General features: G+C 43.5%; 1 long non-coding RNA gene across 10 annotated transcripts; it reads left to right on the top strand.

Annotated features, from left to right (window-relative positions):
- The first annotated feature begins 783 nt into the window (after window positions 1-783).
- LOC125542741 lies at window positions 784-10749 on the top strand. 10 transcript variants are annotated; one of them, XR_007298034.1, is made up of 14 exons: window positions 787-1805; window positions 2047-2166; window positions 2568-2711; window positions 2871-3020; window positions 3117-3167; window positions 3265-3373; window positions 3474-3598; window positions 3676-3720; window positions 4744-4824; window positions 4901-4958; window positions 5886-6581; window positions 6730-6913; window positions 7487-7563; window positions 8967-9657. It is a non-coding gene; the product is annotated as an uncharacterized LOC125542741 (long non-coding RNA). The 10 variants fall into 10 exon arrangements; XR_007298036.1 differs by having other exon boundaries at window positions 5886-6546; XR_007298035.1 differs by having other exon boundaries at window positions 784-1805; window positions 2780-3020; window positions 5886-6913.
- Window positions 10750-10811: the final 62 nt, after the last annotated feature.

Here is a 10811-nt window from a genome sequence, read left to right on the forward strand (position 1 = left end):
TTTAGCAAGAATTTTTTCAGTATTGTGACCATATGACTTTTCAAAGAAAGCCATCTCCCATCAAAAGAAAAATCACCGATAATTAGTAAACTAATCAATTTCTTGTATGAAAGTGAACCTACTAATTAGAAAAGTAGGCTGCAGTCAATCAACAAAAGTGTATCGTACATAGTACCTTTAAATGAGAGTGCTTGAGGAATACCATACGGTTATCAGCAGGGATCACCAGACTCGAATAGAACATGTGGATTATAGACATCGAGGTATGATTAATAGAGGCAGCGACAGCGGCGTCCACCGCGGTGGTGACCTTATGTAGCATCTGGGCCACTGGAATCGCGGCAAGCAGCGGCGAGGCGGCGTCGAATACAATGACCGGCGGCGTCGAACCGATCTAACCTACCCGCAGACATCTGCTAGGTTTCATCGAACAGGCCAAGCAACTCATCTCTGAATGGCTAAACAACGTGTGCATGGGCTTCCTTTGGGCTTTGGACATACAGAGCGCAACAACAATTGAGCTTGGGCCTTAAAACTACCGACTAATTACAATCTACGTGTCATTCGCACTTGGATACTGCTGCATATCTCTATTCCTAATGGAGCAGTTGGCAGTCTCCGTCGGTCAATTTTCGTCCCACCTCCGCTGATTTTTTTTCGTCCTAAAAAAAATCCACGAAATTTCGTAGGTTACAACTCCCACCTTTCATGGTTTTTTTACCTCGCAACCCACCCGCGAAAAAAAACCGTGCCAAAAAAACCCTACGATCGATGCCTCCAACCCCCAACCTCCCCCTGGCTCCCGGCGCCGCCCGCCCCCATCTCCTCCCCGATCCGGCGCCGCCCGCCCCCATCTCCTCCCTCACTCCCGGCGACGCCCCACCAGATCCTTCGCCGTCGCCCTCGCACATCAAGCCGCCGCCGATCCCCTCCCCCATCTCCCTCCCTCAAACGCCGCCGCCAGTCGCTGCCGCCCCCGCCACCTCCCGTCGCGGCCGCCACCACCACCTAGGGTTGTGCTCTTCTCTGGCGTCGGCCCGTCGCCCTCGGCCCGATCTCCGGTCGCCGTCCTCCACCGCGTCGGCGGCGGCGCCGCCGCGTGGCGCCACCTGCTGCTCCTCCTCACCGCCCAACTGCTCGCGCTCGCCCTCCTCGCGTTCGCCTCCAGTGGCGTGGCGGCGGCGTGGACGACGCCGGCTCCCCTCGCCTGGCCGTGCCGGCCCCGTCGAGGCTGCAGTCCCTCCAATCCTCCGCCGCCTCCTGCGTCGAGGTACTCGCCGCCCCCGCCTTCCCCTACCTCCGCGGCTGGTCCTTCCACTTCGACGCGTCAGACACCCACCATCCCAGAGTACTACCTTTCCAATCTCACCTCCGCCCTCTTCCTCGCCGGTCGCCGGCCGATGTGTCCGACCTGTGAAGCAGGAAGCTTGTTCGATGAGAAAAATCCCTGCCTCACGATTTGCTTCGTGAAGGCCAGAATTTCGCTCTTTGTTTGTCTACTGAAAAACCTCCATGTGGGGATAGATGTCATCATAGAATGCGTGCAGTAAAATTATTCTGACTGTATTCTGTATCATTATTTTGGTTAGTCTAAAATAAATAATTTGGTTAGATTTGTCTTGAAGAATAGATTCAACCTATACTTCTAGGTTTTGATACAGAAAATAGAAATTCGTTGCCAAAGCTGTGTATGGAGACTATTTCAGTATCTGGAAGTACACTTGTGACCGGAGGCATGGCCGCTGTTGCTGCCAACATAGTGGAAGTGAGCGCAATCTGGGAGTAACAAGCACACTGTTTAGTAGGTGCGTTGTCCCTAGATTTTTTTATCCATGAGTATACCGTAGTAAATTGCATACCTCACTGGTGTACAGGGATCTAGGATCATGTAATGTAATAAAACAATGGTCCATTATGTTCCACTGGCTCTGATCTCAGTTAAAAGTTACTTGCAATTTTTATCCTTATTTTATTTATTCGTAAGGTATCTGACAAATGTGTTTGTGGCATAGTTCCCAACTAACCGTTGCTGATATTTGTTTCTAGGAGGGGATGGAGAGCTTTACAAATGGGAATGTTAGGTTATTGAAGCATGAACGCAGCATTGTTGCAGAGGATGATCTTGACCATCGGTGGCAGGAAGCCACTCGAGAGGCTGTTTCCGAGGTCTCCAACCGCCCTGCACTCACTGTCCATCCAATCAGTTGGTTCTGCATTCATCTGTCTGTATCTTGTTTAATACACAGGTGCAATCAAACCTCGATATGTTATGTGTAAAATCCTATTAAATACGTAAATATGATACCATATACAAATTGTTAATACATTCGAAAGTTACTGCACTTGTTCTTCTAGCATACATGCAGTTAATTATATTCTATGTTTTTCCTGATTTCCCTGTATACTGTGAGCCTGCGATTGTTTGGTTTCATGGTTTGTGAGCAATGTCCATGCTTTTCAACCCACATGCATACAGGCATGTTGATTACTAATTAGTGGTTCCTTCTTACCACAATCATTGTTTTATAATTGATGGTTTGCTCATTCTTGTGAATCTACTTCTGAAGGTGTGCCACATCTGAGGGAGGATGAGACCCCCCCCTCAAGGTGGGAGGCCTGGATGGGCAGCGGTGCCAAACCCTCGAATTGGCCCATGGTTCCTGTTGATGCAAAAGGTTGCTGCAGACCAAGGTCTTGTTCCAGAGTTTGAGGTACGTTGCTTCCTTGATGCCTTTTCTATTTCCGAATCAACTGATTTTAATACTGATTGCTTTTGAAGATTACACTTGAAGCAACTCAGCACGGACCACCATGAAGCTACTCACTATGGCCGATGTGTCCGACCTGCTGATCTTTTGCTTGCTTGCCAGGTGTGCGTGCAAACGAGCACCTCCGCAGGCCTGGACCAGATCCTGCCGTGGCTCTTCTACCACAAGGTCATCGGCGTCGCACACTTTTTGCTCTTCGTCGAGGGCAAGGCCGCCAAGCCCAGCGTCGCCGGGGTCCTCGAGTCCATCCCCGTGCGTTCCTCGCTTGAGATTTCCAAGAATCCAGTAGTACCAATTTCACTCTGCTTGTTCTCAATCTCTGACTCTGTTTCTCTTCTTCTTCTTTAGGGGTGTGAAGGTGGTGTACAGGACCAAGGAGCTTGAGGAGCAGCAGGCCAGGTGGTCCGAAACAATCTTCGCCGCCCGCGTGCCTCGTCGGGCTTTACACAAATTCATTTCGATGCCCATTCTGATGATGTATATGTTTCACCTGCAGCCGAATCTGGAACGAAACCTGGCTCGCAGGATTCTTCTACAAGCCTTGCAACCACAAACTGTTTTTGAAGCAAGCACTCAACATGGAGATGGCCATTGTGATGGCCCGGGTATGTATGTTTGTTTTCGGCTTATCACCAGCAATTATTAATAGTGTTCGTTTAGTGTATTGTATTTATCATAAACAAAAAGCATTTTTCTTCATGGTAGGAATCTGGCATGGATTGGATAATGCATCTAGACACCTATGAGTTGTTATATCCCGGCAGTATTCCATCAAACGCCTGTTAGCTGACGTCCCCGATGATGTTGACATGGTTATTTTTCCTAACTATGTAAGTATACGGTGGTCCTAATACACCTGATGGACTTCTTATGCATAGTAATTAACTTGCATGTATGCACTCTACAGGAAAGCAGCGTCGAGCGTGATGATATAAAAGATCCATTCAGTGAGGTAAACCTTCTCTGTATTTAAGAACATAATATCCTCAAGTTCCGTTGGATATAATGTTGGCTGATGTAAACAACTTATGTCTAAATACTCTGATATGAATTTTGTTTGTTCGGTTTACGTCTGAAGTATGATATTGTGGTATGATTTATGTGTGTCTGATACTGTTTACATTTGCTTGAAAAAATAGTTTCGAGTTGCCTTGTTATCTGCGTAGCTTGCCATACTTCTGTTTAGCCTATAATCCCAGAAATAAGTTCTTATGCTCTTTTAGTGTAGACTGGGCATGGATCTAGCTAATTTTGCATATTACTCCGTAAGAGAAGAGAAGAGAATGAAAGAATATTAGACCTCTGGTATGTGCAACAAGTCATCGCTCACAACAGATTAAGTAACTTTGATGAATTTTGACATTCAATTCTTTGCTGCTTGTTAAATTTAATTAAGAGCGCCGAACCTAGGTGTGTGCAGCCTTGCTTTTGTCTCTACTCCTAATGGAGCAGTTGGTAGGATTGCGTCCACGGCACGGTTTTTTTTGTCCCACCACTTTCGTCCGGTTTTTTTCTGTCCCACCTCCCACCACCACCTGCATTTTATTCTCTTTTACAAAATATTACAGAAGAAAAAACTGTGCCGCCACTCCACCCTCGATTCCTGTCTAGGGTTCCCTGCCTCCGCCTCCGCCATCGCGGAAGCCGAGGCCACGCGGCCGCCTCTGCCGATCCCTAGGGACGCCGCCTCCGTGGATGAAGTGGTTCCATTCGATCGGTACACGAGAGGAACCCATCTGTGGCCACATCACCCCTGACATGTTGATGTGCATGGAGTATTCATCTGATACACAAGGACAGAAAATCTAGCAAGTAATGTTCTAATCAGTTGGGTTATCCCCTTTTGAAAAAAAATCTTAATCAGATTATTGGTTGATTTGATTGCATTAGGTTATTTCTAATTGTGTTCGAATTTCATCAGATTTGTACTTAAGTTTGTTTCTCTCATTGAATAAATTGATTGCTGAACCTATAGGCTGGGTGAGAAGCAAAGAAGGGTCACGGTGAACTATTGCTAGCTTGAGGAGATGCTCACATGAAGACATGGTTGCCGAAGGTTGCATACAACTAAAGTGAGCTTCTCTTTGAAAATCTCATAATTGTTTCACTTACCTTCTTTTTACTATCAGCAGTTTCTACCTTTTCAAGTTGTTTGGTTATGAGCCAAGACTGAAGATATACAAACTTATGGTTAGTATTATCCCTTTTTCATATATTTTGGTTATTGTTTTAGTTAGCTAGATGGATGTGTTGTAGTTAAATAATCGAATGACTTCTATACTTATATCATTGTTTGGTTTATGTAATTGTTGGCGCCAATATCTTGACTCGCCAAAAGTGCATGCAAATTTCTTACCGAAACAAGCATGGTTGACGTGTCAGTCAAGGGGTCCCTGCATCTGTGGTGTTCGGCTCGCTATGGTGGTCGACCATGGAATACTTGTGAGGGAGAGCACCCCTTTAGTGCCTCTTCGCGTAGTTCCTCTGGCGTGCACAACTTAAGCCTTGTTACCATGGATGACAAAGTCTGCCTTGTCGTGACGACCACGCGCGGGTACACACATAGGCATACTATAAGATCGTTATTAATTAATCCATGCAGTTTCATGTCCAGGCCAATGTTTAGTTGGGGGAAGTGTTGTTGATTTTTTTATTCAGCCACGAGTGTCAGTGTTGATTTTGAGGGCATTGTTAGGTGTTTAGTTGAGCTAGCAAGGGGGCGTAGTGGACCTGTCATCATTTTTTTGAAATGGTTAAAAGATGTTCAACGTTGGCTCTATATTTTCAAGGGCAGGTGCTTCTCTGAAGATGCTTCAGCTGCATTTTTGTTTACCCATCATTCGGTGGCAAACCACTGATTCCTCACGGGTTGCAGATGATGAGTACTTACATTTTTGGTCTTACTGATTTTGTCAGACTGATGGGTGCACGACAATTTTTGGTCTTACTGATTTCGTCTGAGAGATAATCAGATAAAACGACAATTGACTCCCAACTAACCACACCTAGATAATCAGATAACTACATTTTGAAGTTAGTATACATTTATTCTGTTCTTGCAAAATATTTATTTATATAGCTTGTTGTCATCTAATTTAAGGTTCAATTTCCTCACAGTAAATCCTCAAATATGTGGGCAGCATGGACCACCAGATAGGTAAGCAAGAGAAGGACCAGTTCATAATCATCTTATTTGTTCTACTTGGACTGTCGTTGTTACTTGCAGTTGCCTCTGTTACCATGTGGCAACGCAATCATGAAGGGCTTGACGTGTTGGCTGTCAAGAAGCACTAGGTCGACGGCAGGCAAGGCATCCAGGAAGCCACATCACGAGAGAGCGATGGCGCTCAAAGGGTGAGGTTGACAAATGGTGCGGTGACACTAGCTCGCTAGCCAAGCAGACTACATTCTGGACTATTTACACATCATGGACTAAAATTGGACTATTTACACATCATGGACTAAAATTGGACTTCTTTCTGGACTCACATCTTTTATATAATATATACTCAAGTCTGATATGCATTTTATTTATTCTATAATTAAGTACAATCTTTTAAGTTGCTGCTGAATGAAGAAGACATGGGGTTAGAAAAATGTTAAGATTGACTTGATGTGTGGTAAGGAACATCCAGTTGAAAAGTTTTTGATGCTTGAACATCCACTACTCAATTATTCTTTTAGGTATGCATAATCTGCCAAGTTATAAGCAGTTCCTTTTATTTGGGCACGCATAATGACCATTCCGCAGCATCAGGTTCAAAAAAAGTTCTTCAAGGTTAGTAATTTTCTCCAAAAAGAAAGTTCTTCAAGGTTAGTAATTAATACTCCCTTCCCATATGGATATGCATGATGGTTGTTCATTTTTTGGGATAGCTTACTCATCTTATGCCTTGAAAACTGAGCTACCTCCATGATTATGCATCTGGTCTCAGTAGATTTTTTTTCCGCCAAAATACAGTTGTGAAGAGGAGTTCCTGATGATAGCTGAATATACCAGCCTACTTGCCTACAACCAAGGCAAAATTATCAGCGTGTATGCGAAACAGCCTGCTAGCTGGGTGTGTGCCTCCTGTTTGAGCGAAAGGGAGGACCTTTGCTGGGCAGTCAAAGGATGTGCTCGGATATGGTGGTCCAGCACCAAGGTAATGCTAACACATCTTGTTACTCTTTCTTCAATTTCGATAGGTTTGCGACAGTTCCATTCAAGCACAAATATGTTTATGACACTAACTCAAAGTTGTAAAATACATATATTTATAATAGTTTAATTATTCTTACATGATTTCCACATATATGTGTTGCTTTAGACAAAAAAATGTGCAGTGAACTTGTTACATAGAACACCCTAGGTATCGCCACTGGCATCGACTAGATGACGCCCATCACTGACACACTCTTCTCTTGGGAGCATTGGCCCAGCTCATTGCTGTCACATCACTCTCCCACCATTGCTTTTGCCTGGTCTCGATCAGATATTTTGGTTGATATGCGGGGAGGTGAGAGGGCAAGCTAGGGGAATGGAGTTGGGAGAGACGATAGTAGAGCGACATCGTTTTTGTTCCTATTTATTTTCCTTTTCAAGTGGTTACTTTTTCTTCATCAGTTCATCTTTAAACTTTTGGTTGTCTCAGCGTAGCTTGCAGCTCCAGCTTAGATTTGTTAGATTTATGGGTAAGCCAAATTGTTTAAATTTATATTGTCCAATTTATTTATAGGAACCAATCACCCAGATGCCTTTCCTAGACTGATCCAAAGACTAATGAAGCTGGGGCTGTCAAACTGACCAAAGCAGGTACAGCCACATCTTAGGCTTGAAAATTTGCATATGGACGTGGGAGTCCACTCATATGTATGGCTTTCATGTACACTTTGAATGGTCCAGGAACATTTGTATTTTTCTGTGTGTTGATTTTTTTTCCAAGAGTATTTGCTTTGTGTCTGTAGACATTAGGTTAGTTGTCAAGTTGGTAATTAGAGGATTAGATCACTTTATCAATCGACAATCATCTTGGGAAAGTATCATCGTACTTTTGTTAGATAATTGGTACTTCTGTAGTTGCACGTTTTTATACTTATATATTTGTAGCCACTTTTATTGTGTTCTTTGTTCCTTTCTTTTTATCATACATATAACTAAAAGCCAGTTACAGAAAAACGTCAGTCTCATCCCTTGCCTTCTTTAGTTGAGGAGATTACTCTACTTTTTATCACTGTTGGAGGATTCCTTATTTTGAGAAGTCAGTATCACAGCAACGGGCACGCAGCTTGGCCAACTCATTATTTCTACCGGCACCAATCGTTTTTATTGTTTCTAGCCAATGTAGATTGTGGTGATTGTATGAAAGATTTAATACCTTCCTCACGTGCATGCTAGCTAGGAATGTTTGCGGATGGACATGAAATGAACTGTTAAGTACTCTCCTATTTAGTTTCACCAGGAATTTATTGATATGGTAAGAATTGTTAGATTGGTTTGTGACGAAATGTTGCTTGAAAATAAATTCATGATAGGTTAGAGTGGGGGCAAAAATAGTTACAGTGCTCTTGTAGGACAATGGATTTTCTCCATGTAGTCTTGTAGCCTTCATGGAAGTCAAATTTTGTAGGTTTGTTTGTACATTTTTGAGGATTTTCGGAAACCAGAGCAGTTCACTTTATCCATGTGTTTTTTCTTGCTTCTCTGCACTGTACCCTTTGGGATGATCAATATGCATTACTCTTTTTCAAAGTTTCTATTTGGAACTATATTTTTTTATTAAACCACTGTCAGAAGGTTTCACAAGAAACCTAAAAACTGTAACAGGTGGTCATTAAATTTTTTTGCCATATGTAATGAATGTTTGCCACAAGTTAGGAAACATAACTGGTTTTTAGTCGTTTATCAGTTCGTTTTGCTCATGGGGATATATAATTAGCTTTTACCAGTTTTTGATTATACAAGTTTTTTTCTTCTTTCTCCACATGTGTGTTTCTGCAATATGTGTACATTCAAGCGCCAGAAGGTTTGTTCTCCCACTGTGTGCCACTAATATTTCATTTTTGTGGGTGAGATTTTTTAACTTCTGGATCCGCGAATGGTTTGGATATGGTGTTGCGCGATGCTACTGTGTGTTATGCTATGACCACGGACATGCTTATGTGATGTTGTGCATCTGTTTTTATACTTCAACATTGTTGTTCCCGCTTGCGCGGCAGCGGTGACTGTAGATGCTGCTCACGCATCTGTTGTTCTTGCGTGCGCGGGGGCGCGGAGGTGGGCGACCGGGCGCGGGAGGCGGCTCGGCACGGCGAAGCGGGGCCGGGCCGGACTCGCGAGCACCAGGCAGGCGCAGCTGCCACCTGCGTCGACCAGGAGCACACGCCCGGGATGTTGTGGCCTGGCACTGTCCGTCGTGGAGCTCGCGAGGGACTCCTTGTCACGGGTGGGCGCTGCCTGTCACGGCGCTCGCGAGGTCCAGTTTGGGATCCATGGAGCCAGAGTGCGGCGGTAGAACTGCGCGACGGCGACGGCCGTCGCGGTGGGCGAGCACGGCGGCGGCGACTGCAACTGCTGCCGCGGTGACTGGCTGCTGTTGTTCCTGCTTGCGCGACAGCGGTGACTGCAGATGCTGCTCATGCATCTGTTTTTCCTGCGTGCGCGGGGGAGCGGAGGCGATGGCGTTGCGGCGGCGATGACTGCATTGGGTCAACTTTTTCGTCTGCACGGACACGAACAGACGAAATGGGTCGGTGTGTTGCAGTTGCTCTAACTCCCTGAAAAATTTCATTCATTTGCTTTTTCCATTCATTTGCTCTTAGGATGTAGGATGGAGCATAGTTTGTGCTGTTGATTGTCAATTGTACTCCCTCCGTTCCTAAATATAAGCCTTCAGTTTGTGATGTTGAAGATGCTTTGTACTCCTTCTGTTCCTAAATATATGCCTTCTTAGAGATTTCAATATAGAGTGTATATGGAGCAAAATGAGTGAATCTACACTCTAAAATTTGTCTATATCCATCCGTATATAGTCCGTATTGAAATATCAAAAAAGGATTATTTTTAGAGATGGAGGGAATAACAAACAAAAAAGATCACATAACATAAATTGATTGATCATAAATTATTGTTTTTTCTCCTAGGTGGGATTGGTAGCAAAGTTGTTCTGTTGGACTATGCAGTTCATTGGCCATGGAGTTTTTGAGGCAAATCTCTATCAAGCTATTAATGTTAGGTTAAGCACTAGCTTTAGTAAATTCCTGCCCAAGGATTATACTGGACACTTACTCTGACGGTAGAACCGGACACGTGCTCCACTTGACGATATCCTGGTTTTCACGTTTGAGCATTGAAAATGAAAAACAAGTGTTTGGGTATGTGGTGGAAATCCCTCTTACGTGATTTCTAAAAAAGGGTTAATCAAAGATTGCATTCATGAATAATAGAACTACCAAAATGTGGACATGGTAATTTATTTTTGAGGAACCTAGCACACCAACAACTATCACCTGGCCCATGTCAAACGTTCACCCCAGCAGACTAATCTGTCAACTACCAAAATGTGGACATGCTAATTTCTGCTTGGTATTCCAATGAGCATAGACGAACAATAAATTTATATATTGCATTATCGTAACATTCAAAATAATATTAATTTCGAAAATTGTAGGGATGTGTGTGACTATTTATATTATTTTATGCTTTGGTGGAACGGTGAAGAATTAGTTCATCCACTTTGCCCAATGAGTATTCTCCATTACACATTTTAAGACCTTCGACGTGAATTCTTCGTGCTAATTACATATATTGCTTGTGCAGGTTGGGTATGAGTTGAGGAAGGATTTTTTAGTTGTACTTGTTCAAATTTCATGCCAATGGAGCTAAAGTCAATATTCTTAATATTGTGCGAGAATTTCTTAAGCTCATCAAATGGATCTTAATTTGTAGTTGGTTTTAGTTAGATAATCTCTCTATATGTATAAGTCATTAGATTGCCTTTTTTGTTATCAATTTACGTTGCAAGTGAAGTTGACTTTAATTATTAGCTGATTTTGCCTGTGCTA

This window comes from Triticum urartu, chromosome 3 (genome assembly GCF_003073215.2).
Source record: "Triticum urartu cultivar G1812 chromosome 3, Tu2.1, whole genome shotgun sequence".
Taxonomy (NCBI): domain Eukaryota; kingdom Viridiplantae; phylum Streptophyta; class Magnoliopsida; order Poales; family Poaceae; genus Triticum; species Triticum urartu.